At 53.1% G+C, this 17,645-nt stretch overlaps 1 protein-coding gene across 1 annotated transcript in view; it reads right to left on the bottom strand.

The window, feature by feature from the left end:
* The window catches only part of LOC147737997 (uncharacterized), a 67,717-nt gene extending 51,092 nt beyond the window's left edge, over positions 1-16,625 (bottom strand). The window contains exon 1 of the mRNA XM_086925011.1: positions 16,314-16,625. The gene's annotated coding sequence lies outside the window, so the exon portion shown is untranslated. The remainder of the gene's footprint in view (positions 1-16,313) is intronic.
* Between the last annotated feature and the right edge of the window lie 1,020 nt (positions 16,626-17,645).

Raw genomic sequence — 17,645 nt, 5'->3', positions numbered from 1 at the left:
GGACAGGCCTCTCCTCCTCTGCCCCTCCTCTGGACAGGCCTCTCAGTAAAGGATTCTCATTAAGGACAGAGGAGCTCAGAGTTCATTCCACCCCATCCAGCGCCTCTGACTCCGCCCTGGGCCTCGGGGCGCTATGCACAGGCCCGAAGAGAGACACTGCTCCCCTGGACAGGCCTCACCTCCTCTGCACCACTGGACAGACCTCACCTCCTCTGCACCCCTGGACAGACCTCACCTCCTCTGCACCACTGGACAGGCCTCACCTCCTCTGCACCACTGGACAGGCCTCACCTCCTATGCACCCCTGGACGGCCTCTACTCCTCTGCACACCTGGACAGGCCTCTCCTCCTCTGCACCCATGGACAGGACTCACCTCCTTTGCACCTCCTCTGGGCAGGCCTCACCTCCTTTGCACCCCTGGACAGGCCTTTCCTCCTCTCCTGCTCTGGACAGGCCTCTCCTCCTCTCCCCCTCCTCTGGACAGGCCTCTCGGTGAAGGATTCTCATTTAGGACAGAGGAGCCCAGAGTTCTTTCCACCCCATACAGCGCCTCTGACTCTGCCCTGGGCCTTGGGCGCTATGCACAGGCCCCGAAGAGAGACACTGCTCCACTGGACAGGCCTCGCCTACTCTGACCCCCTGGACAGGCCTCTCCCCCTCTACACCTCTGGACAGGCTTTTCCCCTTTGGTACGCCTGGACAGGCCTCTCCTCCTTTAGCCCTCCTCTGGACAGGCCTCACCTCCTCTGCACCCCTGGACAGGCCTCTCCTCCTCTGCCCCTCCTCTGGACAGGCCTCTCAGTAAAGGATTCTCATTAAGGACAGAGGAGCTCAGAGTTCATTCCACCCCATCCAGCGCCTCTGACTCCGCCCTGGGCCTCGGGGCGCTATGCACAGGCCCGAAGAGAGACACTGCTCCCCTGGACAGGCCTCACCTCCTCTGCACCACTGGACAGGCCTCACCTCCTCTGCACCCCTGGACAGACCTCACCTCCTCTGCACCACTGGACAGGCCTCACCTCCTCTGCACCACTGGACAGGCCTCACCTCCTCTGCACCCCTGGACAGGCCCCTCTGCCCCTCCTCTGGACAGGCCTCTCCTCCTCTGCATCCCCTGGACAGGCCTTACCTCTTCTGCCCCTCTTCTGGTGAAGGATTCTCATTAAGGACAGAGGAGCCCAGAGTTCATTCCACCTCATCCAGCGCCCCTGACTCCGCCCTGGGCCTCGGGCGCTATGCACAGGCCCCTAAGAGAGACACTGCTCCCCTGGACAGGCCTCTCTTCCTCTGTCCCTCCTCTGGACAGGCCTCACCTCTTCTGGACAGGCCTCACCTCCTCAGGACAGGCCTCACCTCCTCTGCACCCCTGGACAGGCCTCTCTTCCTCTGCACCCCTGGACAGGCCTCCCCTCCTCTGCCCCTCCTCTGGACCGGCCTCTCGGTGAAGGATTCTCATTAAGGACAGAGGAGCCCAGAGTTTTTTCCACCCCATCCAGCGCCTCTGACTCCGCCCTGATCCTCGGGCGCTATGCACAGGCCCCGAACAGAGAAACTGCACCCATGGACAGGCCTCACCTCCTATGGACAGGCCTCACCTCTTCTGCACCCCTGGAGAGGCCTCTTCTCCTCTGCCCCTCCTCTGGACAGGCCTTTCCTCCTCTGCACCCCTGGACAGGCCTCACCTCCTCTGCCCCTCCTCTGGACAGGCCTCTCGGTGAAGGATTCTCATTAAGGACAGAGGAGCCCAGAGTTCATTCCACCCCATCCATCGCCTCCGACTCCGCCCTGAACCTTGGGGCGCTATGCACAGGCCCACAGAGAGACACTGCTCCCCTGGACAGGCCTCACCTCCTCTGGACAGGCCTCACCTCCTCTGTCCCTCCTCTGGACAGGCCTCTCGGTGAAGGATTCTCATTAAGGACAGAGGAGCCCAGAGTTCATTCCACCCCATCCAGCGCCTCTGACTCCGCCCTGAGCCTCGGAGAGCTATGCACAGGCCCTGAAGAGAGACACTGGTCGCCTGGACCTGAGCAGAGGCGCCCCCCGGGGGCAGGACTGTGGCTCGGACCGAGGCGCTTTAATCCCACTCCCCAGAATCGAGGCGCTACACACGAGGGACGTTTTCATCCTCAGAATGAGGGAATGAGGGGAATGTCCTGATCCATTTCCATCTTTCAGCCCCTGTAATGTATGGAATAGCGTCACTTGACTAGGTGAATCTATAATCTATAATCATTTTGCATTTTTCACCCCACCCCTCCCCCATGCAGACAGGAGTAAGAGTTAATACATCACCTACTTCCCAAAGTTCTTTACATTATTTCATGTAAGGCAATAAACTGCTTCCATCTCAAATTTACAATAGAATTTACTAAAAAAGATTAAAATAATCCTGGAAAAGAAGATTTATCCTAATGTGATTTGTGCAGATTCAATAAAGTGTAAATTCTTACTCCATCTTCAATCTCCACTTTGAGTTTGAATCCAGACACGGAGAAGGTCCCAGAATTCCATACCTTTTTTATGCTGATTCCTCCCTTTTTGCCTATATATGGCTTTTTCTAGACATTGCTAATGACCTACCAAGCCATTGTTGAAATGTCGGTGCATTAGCATCCACCCAGGCAGCCGTAATACACATTCGTAAAACCGCCTTAGGAATAAAAATCAGTTCATGCCCTGCCCTACGCCGATTAGTCTCAAAAGTCCCGAGTAGGATTACACACTCAGGGGCTGATTCTGATGCGGGTTGGGAATGCTTCCCGACTGAATCGGGTTGGAAATGGTTTCCGACCCACTTGTATCGGGAGAGTCCGACCGACCAAGTACGATGCATCCGGATGCTTCCCGATACGATTTTGTTGAGCACATGTTCCTAACCGCATCAGAATCAGGCCCTGGGGGGGAATGCTTTCCAATCCGCATCAGAATCAGGCCCTGGGTGGAAATGCTTTCCAACTCGCATCAGAATCAGGCCCTGGGTGGGAATGCTTTCCAACCCGCATCAGAATCAGGGCCTGGGTGGGAATGCTTTCCAACCCGCATCAGAATCAGGCCTTGGGTGGGAATGCTTTCCAACCCGCATCAGAATCAGGCCCTGGGTGGGAATGCTTTCCAACCCGCATCAGAATCAGGCCCTGGGTGGGAATGCTTTCCAACCCGTATCAGAATCAGGCCCTGGGTGGGAATGCTTTCCAACCTGCATCAGAATCAGGCCCTGGGTGGGAATGCTTTCCAACCCGCATCAGAATCAGGCCCTGGGTGGGAATGCTTTACTAACCGCATCAGAATCAGGGCCTGGGTGGGAATGCTTTCTAACCCGCATCAGAATCAGGCCCTGGGTGGGAATGCTTTCCAACCCGCATCAGAATCAGGCCCTGGGTGGGAATGCTTTCCAACCCGCATCAGAATCAGGCCCTGGGTGGGAATGCTTTCCAACCCGCATCAGAATTAGGCCCTGGGTGGGAATGCCTTCCAACCCGCATCAGAATCAGGCCCTGGGTGGGAATGCCTATCAACCCGCATCAGAATCAGGCCCTGGGTGGGAATGCTTTCCAACCCGCATCAGAATCAGGCCCTGGGTGGGAATGCTTTCCAACTTGCATCAGAATCAGGCCCTGGGTGGGAATGCTTTCCAACCCGCATCAAAATCAGGCCCTGGGTGGGAATGCTTTCCAACCCGCATCAGAATCAGGCCCTGGGTGGGAATGCTTTCCAACCCGCATCAGAATCAGGCCCTGGGTGGGAATGCTTTCCAACCCGCATCAGAATTAGGCCCTGGGTGGGAATGCCTTCCAACCCGCATCAGAATCAGGCCCTGGGTGGGAATGCCTATCAACCCGCATCAGAATCAGGCCCTGGGTGGGAATGCTTTCCAACCCGCATCAGAATCAGGCCCTGGGTGGGAATGCTTTCCAACTTGCATCAGAATCAGGCCCTGGGTGGGAATGCTTTCCAACCCGCATCAGAATCAGGCCCTGGGTGGGAATGCTTTCCAACCCGCATCAGAATCAGGCCCTGGGTGGGAATGCTTTCCAGCCCGCATCAGAATCAGCCCCTGGGTGGGAATGCTTTCCAACCCGCATCAGAATCAGCCCCTATGTGTTATTTCAGTTTTTATCACTTCTGATAAAAACTTTATGATATCTTTATTACATTTCTGCAAAACCTGACATGATGCAAAAATATGAACACTCTCTGCATTACAGAGTGCACAGCGAGGACAACATGTTCCCTTCCCTCAACCCCATTTCGAGATTTTGTCAGGTGTATTATACAACAAGCATTTAAAATGCAATAGGTCTCGCATTTATGAGAGTTTGAGCTATTGGCATTGTAAACGACAATGCCTTTTATGTATGTGTTGATTTTAAGACAGAAAAATAAAAGGCATTGTCATTTACAATGCCAATAGCTTAAACTCTTGCAAATGCAAGACCTATTGCTTTGTAAATGCGTTCGCAAACATTTTTTTAAAGTGTTAGGAGAGAGCGTGTCCAAAGCTATTTGAGAAAAGAGTGATTGGAGGCTGTGATTAGAGCCTACCGAGTAACAACAGATGTAGCAGGGGGTGTCGCCATGGGTTGTTACAAAATGAGACAAGGCAGGACTAAGGAGGGAATACTAAGCCTACTGACCAATAAGCAGCCACAGTTTACCGTGGACAATGACAAGTCAATGAAAAATATGGGCGGAGAGTGGGCGGAGCTTCAAGTCCCTACCTGAATACAGCATGCCTTGCAGAGCAGCGCGTGAGCCGCCCAGGCTTGACCTAAACAACCGGAAGCATCAGTCCAGAGGAAACAGGGGTGACGCAATAAAAGGCGTTTTCCTACAGGCGGCCTCTGCAGCGCATCAGCATTGCCACTGTTCAATTAGAAACCTGTTCATGAATTGTAAAACATACCCTAAACATTCAAACTACACACAGGGCCCATTGTTAGCAGACTATAACAGGAAAAGCTTCAAACACTGAGCTTAGCCATTGCTCCTTGTGTTGTAGCCTTTGTGTAAAACAAACCCTAAACATTCAAACTGCACACAGGGCCCATTGTTAGCAGACTATAACAGGAAAAGCCTAAAACACTGAGCTTAGCCATTGCTCCTTGTGTTGTAGCCTTTGTGTAAAACAAAACCTAAACATTCAAACTGCACAGGGCCCATTGTTAGCAGACTACAACAGGAGAAGCTTCAAACGCTGAGCTTAGCCATTGCTCCTTGTGTTGTAGCCTTTGTGTAAAAGCAACCCCTGAACATTCTAAATAGAACCAGGGCCAAGTGCTCATTCTACATTGCATAAGGAGTTTCAAAAATGCCTGAGCATAACCACTTTGTGCTGTGCGCACTGCTATATTCACAAAGGCTAAACGTTCTAACTGCAATCAGGGCCCCGGCCCCCTGTTAGCTCTGGCTTGCTAGCAGCTTCAGCATCTCTGATTCCTGTAGCCAGAATGTGCTTTTGAAGCCAAACATGTTTTATGAGGAGCCCTGTTTTGTAACTGCAGAATTAAATACTTTTCTCATACTATTAGCACAACTAAAGAATGAAAGCCTGTACTTGATTTACTGCTTTAAATAAACATTGACATGATTGAAAATGATGCAATGGTGTCATGCTCATTGCACCAAAGTCAGCATGCAATACAAAAAATACAGGATGAGTAACTTGCGCTATATGTTTCTATACTGACATTGGGAGGAGGAGGGGGGGGTCTGGTGACGTTTGAGGTGCCACTGAGACCGACAGGACCGTATAACATTGATGCCTGTTTTGTGACACAGACAGACAGACAGACAGACAGATCGATCGATCACAGGGAATAAGACAGAGGAGAGAAAATCACATACAGACAGAAATGCAGCAAGAGAGGCTCACAGGGAGGAAGCGAGAGATGAAGAGAGTAAGAGGCCCCAAGATAGAGAAAGATGAAGGGAATACATACTGACAAAACAAACAGGGAAAGCTCTGAAGCAAAGAATCTGAATCTGACAAAAAGAGATAATATGTGACCCGCTGAAACAGAAATCTTGTCCTGCAAAATGTACCAATAGCGAAGAGACATCTAGTGACCAAACCCAGCAGCAGCGATCACAAGCCTGTGGCTGTAAAGGAAGACACAGGCAGACTCTGGAACGGACACAAGACAGCAAACTAATATTACGGGACTTTCTCCCAGGCAATCACCAACCTCACCAGGCCGAAGGATGAACAGCAAGCCTGCAGTCTACACTGAGAGGCGGAAGAGAAATCCAGGAAATACCTGTGCCACCCTCAGAGTGACATCATACAGCATTCAATACCTGGGAACCTGCAACGCTTTGGCAAAACGTGCAAATCAATATGTCAGCAACAAGCCAGGCCAGTGAAGCTCTACTGAATACACTGAGAGAGGGAGGATGAGCAGAAAAAGACCGAGCGCGAGCAAGGGGACAGGCAAAGAAATGAGACCAGAATGAAACGAACCGGGCTCCGGAGGTGGGGGGGCGGGGGTTGCTGCTCCTGGATTTTTCACTGCTCAGTGCCCAGCAGCCACCCTGATTCCTCCTCTGCGGCGATGCCTCGCTCCTACCTCGGACGCAGCTTCCCCCTGACCTGCTGCAGCTTCACAGCATCACCACGCTGCCTGCCAAAGATCACACAATCACGCCAAACCTGCTTTACCAGACAAAAAGAGAACTAACCGGGCGGCCTGCTTTTACCCACAATGCCCATGACGTGTCTGGTCGGCATACTTTCAATTCTTTCACGGGCGGAGGAGGGGCCTGCCTGCACAAACAACTTATGGAATATTTCCGCCTTTAAGAGACTTCTGCGCAGTCACGGACATTTGTTTAACAAGCCCAGATCCGCAGGGAACTTCCCCACAGGCGATAGGCTGTTCTCTGGGCCCGGCAGAGGGCTGTGAAAGGCCCCGTAAAGGTGCTTCTCGGCCACCTATAGGCTGCAGGCGGGTCCCGGTGCGGCTGCACTGCATGCCGTCCTGTGCAGAGTGCTGAGCAGAGCTGCACTGTCAGAGGAGGGAGGGAGGGAGGAAGCAATCTCGGGACAGGGAGAGACTGAAGGGGGAGGGAGGGCGGATGATCCAGACTGGTGGAGGGGGAGGAGAGCCACCGACCCCGGGACAGGGAGGGGAGGAGGGCTGCCGATCCCGGGACACAGAGCAAGACTGGGGACGACGAGTTGCTGCCGATCGGGGGGGGGGAGGACAGCAAGCGAGGAGCGCGTGAGCAACAGCACATGAATGGCATGACAAAAAAAGGGGCGGGACTTAAAAAAAGAGACAGAAACGCCCACGGATCGCATCAAGGCAGGGAAAATAGTAATTGACACACCTCTCTTCCAATGGCTAGCCTCCATTTACGAAGCTAGCCAATGGAAGAGAGAGGCGGGATAAAGTCCCACACTGTTGAAGTCATAAAATCTCGGGCTCCGCCCACACTAAATGTCTCGTCTGACTTCACCTTTAATTTTTTGGAGGTTTGTCCATATCATCTGGGAGGGCTGCTTACTTTACTTTGGGTTATCCTTTCAATAATTTAAACTTTCCCAAATTTAGCCTGTCCCCCTCCTTTCAGTTCAAGAAGAGCTCTCATTTGAAGAAATTCTAAAAAATCCCGCCAATTCAAAGTCAAATCTTCTTTCAGTTCTTCGAAGGATCGAAGACCAGTGGGGGAAAAGAAACAGCCTATTCTATTTACTCCCGCTCTCTTCCATTTTCCCATACAAGTGTCTCTAAATACTTCTGGGAGAGTAAAATTATTATTTACGGGTGTGTGGAATGATAATCTACCAATGCCACATGCTCTCCGTGAAGCACTCCATGCTTTAAAAACACTAAAGATGGTCTTGAGCCGGACTGTCTTGCAGTAGCTGTCATGCAACTGATGCCACCGACAGCCACTGGTTTCTTTCCCTAATGTAAGTTCAAAGGGGAAGGGGATCTTATCCATCAGCCCATTGTCCATCATCATTCTTTAGCTCACTCCGCCACCTCAGTGCAGACATGGCCATGTGCAAATCGGTCTGACCCGGTGCCTCATGGGAACAGTCCTGCCCCAACTGCCGAGCCATGTCTTCCCTGGACTGGAAACAAGCATCCTGGGACCAGTTTCTAGCTAATCAGCCGTCATCAGCCAGGCTAGCTTGAATTCAGTGGCAAAGTGAGCACGGGAGCCATGTCTGGGCATACCCTGCGAACTTACGGCCACCAAAGCGATACAAAAGGGGATGATGGATGGAGTGTTGAACATTGCAAGCACTCACCCCCAGTCAACTGATCTGGGTTTAATCCATCATCATTCTTTAGCTCACTCCGCCACCCCAGTTCAGACATGGCCATATGCCCTGAAGGCATGCCAAAGGCAAGCCAGTCTGCGCCCATCCATGCATGGACGATGCCCAGTGACAGTAACCCTGGTCCCTCCACTCCCACTACTACCTACTGCGACCCTCCGCGCCTTCAATCCCAGCCACCCTTCCACATGCTGGTGCCTCACTGCCCCACACAACATCGAGGGAGCGTTCCTGCGAATTTTCATGCACTTACCCACACCCAACACTCACCGCATCCGCACCAGCAGCGCCCAAAACCCCACTCTCTCGCACACACAGTCTCGCAACTAGTCACACAACACTCCGCACTCGCATGCAAGTTCATCAACATCCTCTCACTCACCAACCAAGCCACAGAGATCTGGGACCTCACCATCAGCCGCCTCGAACTCAATCACTCCCTCGCAGAACCGCTCTCAATTCTTCAGCCACAAAATCACCGCCATTTACAGCAGCTTTAACCTACTACCGGACCGGACAAGCCCAGTCTAACACTTCCCGATCTCATCCAAAGAACCAAAGCCAATCCAAAGGTCGGCCACCACCATGAAGTTCATCCTCTCAGAGGGCCCATCGGACCCCTGCCCCAGCAAGCATACTCCAGAGCACTGCAACACATCAGCGCTATGCTCACAATCATTCCACCTTTTCCGCAACCTTCAGAATCCCGGTGGTGAGCACTCTAGGACCCGTACTCAGGCGAAGGACAACTATCTTGTGGAAAAGCCCACTAGCTTGCAAAGACCACCGAATGCGGTCCTGTTGCAAACTCCGCTGTGTTAGGTAATCGCTGCCTGAAATGGCCTCTGCATGTATGCAATCAGTATTGCCTGTGATGATTCTGTGGTTTAATATGGGACAAATATTGTTAATTATTACGTTCCAGAGAACGACCATGCATCTGCGCTGCGATTCCCAAAAGCAGCGATTGCTGACCATGCTGGGTATGGTTAGTGTATAAAAGGGTGCCGGTTCAGAACCGCGTGATTACTATTCCAGGAAATGATTGAAGTAACCCCTTCCTTCCTGAGCTTCCACGATAAACTGGATCACTCAGTTTTGTTGACGGAGTTTGTTGTCCAACGCTTCTTCAGCTGAGCGCCTTGGTGGTGAGTACGCTCGCCCTGCCACACTTCCGGCCTCAACTCAGGAGAGTGTGAAACCCCTGTTATGGGCTGAGTCCGGCCTCCACTCGGGAGAGAGTGAAACCCCTGGTAAGGGCAGAGTCCGGTCTCTACTCGGGAGAGAATGAAACCCCTGGTAAGGGCTGAGTCCGGCCTCTACTCGGGAGAGAGTGAAGCCTCTGGTAAGGGCTGAGTCAGGCCTCAACTTGGGAGAGAGTAAACCCCTGGTAAGGGATGAGTCCGGCCTCCACTCGGGAAAGAGTGAAACCCCTGGTAAGGGTTGAATCCGGCCTCCACTCGGGAGAGAGTGAAACCCCTGGTAAAGGCTGAGTCCAGCATCAACTCGGGAGAGAGTGAAACCCCTGGTAAGGGCTGAGTCCGGCCTCCACTCGGGCGAGAGTGAAACCCCTGGTAAGTGCTGCGTCCGGCCTCCACTCGGGAGAGAGTGAAGCCCCTGGTAAGAGCTGAGTCCGGCATCCACTTGGGAGAGAGTAAAACCCCTGGTAAGGGCTGAGCCGTTCGAACTTTTTAGCGTTTCAAGCCTCATCATAGTTTTGGTTCTAACTTGCAGGAATAGACTAAATGTAAACTGATTTCTTGCGCTACCAGTCAAGACCATTAGTAGTTGAAACAATTCCAGGGAAGGCAGCTCCATAGAGACAAACCCGTTTGGCTGAAGAATAAAGAACATGATTCATGAATATTATTGTTCAGTTCATATAACTTTCTTTCACAGCCAGATGACTTAACCAGGGGCGTTGAACTATTGAAGGAGAGGGAGAGAAATGTTTAATGAAACTCTTTAGGGAATGTATCCTTGTAGCAGTGTCTAGAATCTGGTGTAGCTAAGGTGTTAAAAGGTTAGCGTTGAACAAGTGGCTTCACCTGATCCCCTTTATCTTGCAGCCTAATTTTAAGAGAGCCAGTATAGAAACAGAAAACCTCAAAAAAGCAGAATAGAGAGAGAGAGAGTTCTAAGTTCACCAAACAGGGTAAAAAAACCTAATCCTTCAAAAGCGGGGGAAGTTTTACAGGGAACTCAAAACTCAGGTTCCATCTGAATATTATGTATGCTTTCTTTTTGAAATCTCGCTCCTCGCAGTTCCTATCCCCTAAGCCCCTTTCCCTTGCCTGGCCACTCCAATAGTCTGTGCTAATACAGCATTCAGAGTTGGTGGTGCCTGGGGGTGGATCTCTCGATCTTACTACAGACCCTGAGGAAGAACTGTTTGAGAGAAAGACACCACTGTCCTCCCACTGCTGAAGAAACCCCCTTAAACCCTTTAACGCTCGCCAAGCACAGGCCGATCTCCCTGCTACCATTCCCGGTTTACATCCTAGAGAAAATGGTCAACAGACACTTTGTAGAATACCTCAAGGACCACCAGCTCCTCAAAACTACTCAGTCTGGTTTGAGCCCCAACCACAGCTTGGAAACTGTCCACATCCCCGCCATGGATGACATCCGCATGACTCTGGACAGAAGAGACATGGTGATATCATTCTCCTGGTCCTCTCTGTAGAGTTTGAGACAGTCTCCCACCCCATCCTTATCCAACACCTCCAGATCAGAATCCAACGAGACGCACTCCAATGGATCTGCTTCTTCCTGACTGGAAGAACCAAGTCAGTCATCCTTTCACCGAACACGTTCCATGCCGGTGACCTTGTCTGCTGAGTTCCACGCAGATCTTCCCGGAGCCCGACTCTCTTCAATGCATACATGATCCCTTTAGCTAGAATCACCACTCTCATAACATCAACGTCCTCTCCTATACTGACACACAACTGTCTCTCATGGCCAAGACGCCCAGTACCCGGATGAAGTTTTATTCCTGTTTGACTGGAATTGCCCACTGGATGAAGATCAACTGCCTAAAAGACTGACAGACTTAAACCGTGATCTTCGGGAAAAGAACATCAGCGTGGGACTCCACCTGGTGGCTAATAAAGATAGGATGAACATCTACCCTCACCACCCATGCCAAGAATCTCAGGATCATCATAGACAGCAAACCTTGACCCGCCCGGTCAACGCAATCGCCTCCAAATGCTTCCACTCCCTCCACATCCTCTGCAAGACCTTAAAGTGGATCCTCACAGAATGCAGAAAGACCGTCACCCATACACTCATAACGAGCAGACTGGACTACGGCAACGCCCTCGATGCCGGAATCAGCAAAACCCTGCTACACAAACTCCAGACCAACCAGAACACCTCAGCCAGACTTGTCCTCTGAATCATATTCTAGTATGGGCACCCTCAAGTCTAGAGATGTACAAATAACAGTTTTGTAAATTGGCCATTGTGACAGAAATTCACACATGAAAACGTTGTCACAAACGGCATTTTTGTCCTACTAATTTTCAATATTTCGTTATTTCAACAGTCAGCATATTTGGGAAAATCTTGAGGGATCTACACATATGACCCCTTTGTGAATTCTGAGTTTTGTCCACTTTCATAAATCTGCAGCTTTCCTGGATCCCCCCTGGGTTTCACAGTGGATTCCACCAACAACTGGAAGAAAGTTGAGAGCGCAAAAAATAGGCAAAATGGGCCAAAACTGTTGTAAAAAAACAGTTGTTGTCCCTACAAGCTGGGAAGATGGTGACCTTAGCACAGCAAATGTACGATGATGTCATTTATAGGAAAAAAACAGTTTTCTCTGGAGCACTTTTTCCCTATTTTTTCAAAAAATTTAAACATTTTGCTATATTTTGCCTATTTTCTGGGTCCCCTCCAGGGGAATCCAAAAACCCTGGGTACCTTTACAATCCCCTGGATGTTAGACATAAGAGGGTGCCAAATTTGCCATGGGTACCTTTTGTGAAGAAAAAGTTATGTACCCAAAGCACAAACTACCCAAAATACGTTAAAAGAAAGTGCTCAGCACGTGGGGGAGGGGAGAGAGAGGGGCCAGCATTTAAGGGGTCAATGTGAGCAGTTAACAAACATTTCAGGTAGATTTTTTTTCCAGAGCGAACAATTAGGGGAATTTTTCAGCACAAAACTATAAATCCAAACAAATCTGTGGTATTTGCACATTGGATCTTTCGTTAGTTGAAAGGGTTCTTTAAACATGAAGCTCCTGGTTTGATCGGAGTCAATTACAGGGCAGAAGTTACACAACATTGTGCAGACAGAGGCAACATTGAGCACAGGGGGGCAGTAACATTTGTTGTACATGCACATGCAGTGTATGCCTTTGAAATGTTTTATTCATGGGAGAACTTTGATCCTATAGATGCCGGTACTACGCTTTCCACTCCTACAAAGATGCAGCCGTTCCGACTCAGTCCCAAGCATATCACGACCTGGTGGACCCTTTCACCCGTCCAGTTCACAAGATTGGTTTGTTGGTCACTTAGCCCCCAAATACCTAAGAATGTCAGACTAGATTTCCCTAAAGTGGGGTCACCTGATACCGGACTGGCTCGGTACACACAGTGTCCTATATAGGTGACTCAGACAGTATGTATTGCAGAACAAAGCAGGCAGAGCGGGTCGAGTGGGACCTGTACCACAGACACAGGGTTCCATACAAGCAATCGGTCCACGGACTATAAGCGCCCCTACGGGCAAAGTGCCTGTAAAAAGCAACAAAACTGCCTTCTGGATCGCTTGCAACACCAACCAGAGGAGCAGCATTGTGGCGATGAGACGTCCCCTTGGAACGGTGCCATCTTCAGAGGCGTACAACACCTGGGAAAGTATCTACACTGCTACGCAAGGCACACCCTCATTGGTGGTACTACCTGATGTACTAAGAAAAGTACAAATGAGTACCAGGCTGCACACTCCCTAGATCTAGGAATGAGATGAGATATCAATCGTACTACCCATGGCACTCCATCATGGGCAATACTACCCGATGTACTAAGGCAAGAACAAATGAGTACAAGGCTGCACCAGCCTTAGATCTACGAATGAGATGAAGTATCAACCGTACTACCCATGGCACGCCGTCATGGGCGGTTCTACCTGATGTACTAAGGCAAGAACAGCCCGGATAGAAGAGCCCTGCTCAGACCCGGGGTCCCTGGATAGAAGAGCCCAGCTCAGCCCCAGGGGCCCCAGATAGAAGAGCCCAGCTCAACTCCAGGTGCCACCGGATAGAAGAGCCCAGCTCAGCCCCAGGACCCTTGGATAGAAGAGCCCTGCTCAGCCCCAGGGGCCCCGGATAGAAGAGCCCAGCTCAGCCCCAGGACCCCCGGATAGAAGAGCCCAGCTCAGCCCCAGGGGCCCCCGAATAGAAAAGTCCAGCTCAGCCCCAGGACCCCCGGATAGAAGAGCCCAGCTCAGCCCCAGGGCCCCCAGATAGAAGACTCCAGCTCAGCCCCAGGGGCCTCCGAATAGAAGGGCCCAGATCAGCCCCAGGGGCCCCCGGATAGAAAAGCCCAGCTCAGCTCAGCCCCAGGGCTCCTAGATAGAAGAGTCCAGCTCAGCCCCAGGGGCCTCCGGATAGAAGGGCCCAGATCAACCCCAGGAGGCCCCAGATAGAAGAGCCCAGCTCAGCTCAGCCCCAGGGGCCCCCCGGATAGAAGAGCCCAGCTCAGCCCCCGGACTCCCAGATAAAAGAGCCCAGCTCAGCCCCAGGGGCCCCTGATAGAAGGGCCCAGCTCAGCCCCAGGGGCCCCCCGATAGAAGAGCCCAGCTCAGCCCCAGGGGCCCCAGATAGAAGAGCCCAGCTCAGCCCCAGGGCCCTCAGATAGAAGAACCGAGCTCAGCCCCAGGGGCCTCCGGATAGAAGAGCCTAGCTCAGCCCCAAGGCCCCCGGATAGAAGAGCCCAGCTCAGCCCCAGGGGCCCCGGATAAAAGAGCCCAGCTCAGCCCCAAGGCCCCCGGATAGAAGAGCCCAGCTCAGCCCCAAGGCCCCCGGATAGAAGAGCCCAGCTCAGCCCCAGGGGCCCCAGATAGAAGAGCCCAGCTCAGCCCCAGGGGCCTCGGGATAGAAGAGCCAAGCTCAGCCCCAGGGGCACCTGGATAGAAGAGCCCAGCTCAACACCAGGGCCCCCAGATAGAAGAGCCCAGCTCAGCCCCTGGGGCCCCGGATAGAAGAGCCCAGCTCAGCTCCAGGTGCCACCGGATAGAAGAGCCCAGCTCAGCCCCAGGACCCTTGGATAGAAGAGCCCAGCTCAGCCCCAGGACCCTTGGATAGAAGAGCCCTGCTCAGCCCCAGGGGCCCCGGATAGAAGAGCCCATCTCAGCCCCAGGACCCCCGGATAGAAAAGCCCAGCTCAGCCCCAGGTGCCCCCGGATAGAAAAGCCCAGCTCAGCCCCAGGGACCCCCCGGATAGAAGAGCCCAGCTCAGCCCCAGGGCCCCCAGATAGAAGAGTCTAGCTCAGCCCCAGGGGCCTCCGAATAGAAGAGCCCAGATCAGCCCCAGGGGCCCCCGGATAGAAAAGCCCAGCTCAGCTCAGCCCCAGGGCCCCCAGATAGAAGAGTCCAGCTCAGCCCCAGGGGCCTCCGGATAGAAGGGCCCAGATCAGCCCCAGGAGGCCCCGGATAGAAGAGCCCAGCTCAGCTCAGCCGCAGGGGCCCCCCAGATAGAAGAGCCCAGCTCAGCCCCCGGACTCCCAGATAAAAGAGCCCAGCTCAGCCCCAGGGGCCCCCGAATAGAAGGGCCCAGCTCAGCTCCAGGGGCCCCCGGATAGAAGGGCCCAGCTCAGCTCCAGGGGCCCCCGGATAGAAGAGCCCAGCTCAGCCCCAGGGCCCCCGGATAGAAGAGCCCCTGCCCCAGGGCCCCCCCAGATAGAAGAGCCCAGCTCAGCTCCAGGGCCCCCAGATAGAAGAACCGAGCTCAGCCCCAGGGGCCCCCAGATAGAAGAGTCCAGCTCAACCCCAGGGGCCCGAGATAGAAGAGCCCAGCTCAGCCCCAGGGGCCCCGGATAAAAGAGCCCAGCTCAGCCCCAAGGCCCCCGGATAGAAGATCCCAGCTCAGCCACAGGGGCCCCCAGATAGAAGAGCCCAGCTCAGCCCCTGGGGCCTCGGGATAGAAGAGCCAAGCTCAGCCCCAGGGGCACCTGGATGGAAGAGCCCAGCTCAACCCCAGGGGCCCCCGGATAGAAGAGCCCAGCTCAACCTCAGGGACCTGGATAGAAGAGCCCAGCTCAGCCCCAGGGGCTCCGGATAGAAGAACCTATCTCAGCCCCAGGGGCCCGCGGTTAGAAGAGCCCAGCTCATCCCCAGGGCCCAAGATAGAAGAGCCCAGCTCAGCCCCAGAGGCCTCTGGATAGACGAGCCTAGCTCAGCCCCAGGGGCCCCCGGATAGAAGAGCCCAGCTCAGCCCCAGGACCCCCGGATAGAAGGGCCCAGCTCAACCCCAGGACCCCAGGATAGAAGAGCCCTTCTCAGCCTCAGGGGCCCCGGATAGAAGAGCCCAGTTCAGCCCCAGAGGCCTTCGGATAGACGAGCCCAGCTCAGCCCCAGGGGCCCCGGATAGAAGGGCCCAGCTCAGCCCCCCAGGGCCCCTGGATAGAAGAACCCAGCTAAGCCCCAGAGGCCTCCGGATAGACGAGCCCAGCTCAGCCCCAGGGCCCCCTGGATAGAAGAGCCCAGCTCCGCCCCAGGACCCCCGGATAGAAGAGCCCAGCTCAGCCCCAGGGGCCCCCGGATAGAAGAGCCCAGCTCAGCCCCAGGGCCCCTGGATAGAAGAGCCCAGCTCAGGCCACCAGGGCCCTCGGATAGAGGAGCCCAGCACAGCCCCAGAGGCCCCCAGATAGATAAGCCCAGCTCAACCCCAGGGGCCCCGGATAGAGGAGCCCAGCTCAGCCCGGCTCCTGCAAAGATTCCCTCCAGGATTATTCAGTCTATTTCTACAAATACAGCAGAAGGTGCTGACAATCTCCTACCTGAGCAGAAACCTGTGCAGACGTGTCAAGGCTCTCTCCCCCTCCTGGGGGCCGGGGGAGGGGCAGATCTGGGGTCTGAGGGGGGCAGATCTGGGGTTTGAGGGTTTGTAGATGAAGGTCGCTGCACAGACAGACAGGGCTCCTTCCTCCTCTGCTCCAAGCTGCACACACAAAGAGAGGCAGGAAGTGATGTCAGCATTTGCTGCTGGTGCTGTCTCTGCCGCCGCTGACCCGGAAGAGGAAACCCTTCTCCTTCCATCCAATGTGCAGCTCAGAGGTTTCATCAGCAGGCGAGGAGCACCATCTGGTGGCCGCTGACGGAACCGCCGCCTCCAGCAGGGAAACATTGACTCCTGTAAAGACACAGACATGGATGTTATGGGAAACAAGCATTGGCACCTGTAAACACACAGACATGGGTGTTATGGGAAACAAGCATTGGCTCCTGTAAACACACAGACATGGATGTTATGGGAAACAAGCATTGCCGCCTGTAAACACACAGACATGGGTGTTATGGGAAACAAGCATTGGCTCCTGTAAACACAAAGACATGGGTATTATGGGAAACAAGCATTGGCGCCTGTAAACACACAGACGTGGGTGTTATGGGAAACAAGCATTGGCGCCTGCAAAGACACAGACATGGGTGTTTGAGTCCATGACAGGTTCTCATATGAGAAACAAGCATTGGCGCTGGCAAAGACACAGACTTGGGTGTTAAGACACTCACAGTCGGAATACTTCTACTTCCTGGTTAAGCAAACACCAAACAGGGTCCATCTTCGACTACTTTTGAGAAATTGATCTGGGGTCTGAGTGTCTGTAGATGAAGGTCGCTGCACAGACAGACAGGGCTCCTTCCTCCTCTGCTCCAAGCTGCACACATGTAAACACACAGACATGGGTGTTATGGGAAACAAGCATTGGCTCCTGTAAACACACAGACATGGATGTTATGGGAAACAAGCATGGCCGCCTGTAAACACACAGACATGGGTGTTATGGGAAACAAGCATTGGCTCCTGTAAACACACAGACATGGGTATTATGGGAAACAAGCATTGGCGCCTGTAAACGCACAGACGTGGGTGTTATGGGAAACAAGCATTGGCGCCTGCAAAGACACAGACATGGGTGTTTGAGTCCTTGACAGGTTCTCGTATGAGAAACAAGCATTGGCGCTGGTAAAGACACAGACTTGGGTGTTAAGACACTCACAGTCGGAATACTTCTACTTCCTGGTTAAGCAAACACCAAACAGGGTCCATCTTCGACTACTTTTGAGAAATGTCACTCGAGGGGATTTAATGCAGTGTAATCTCACGCATC

The sequence above is a fragment of the Lissotriton vulgaris genome, chromosome 1_1 (genome assembly GCF_964263255.1).
Source record: "Lissotriton vulgaris chromosome 1_1, aLisVul1.2, whole genome shotgun sequence".
Taxonomy (NCBI): domain Eukaryota; kingdom Metazoa; phylum Chordata; class Amphibia; order Caudata; family Salamandridae; genus Lissotriton; species Lissotriton vulgaris.
This window is presented reverse-complemented; position numbering and strand designations above follow the sequence as displayed.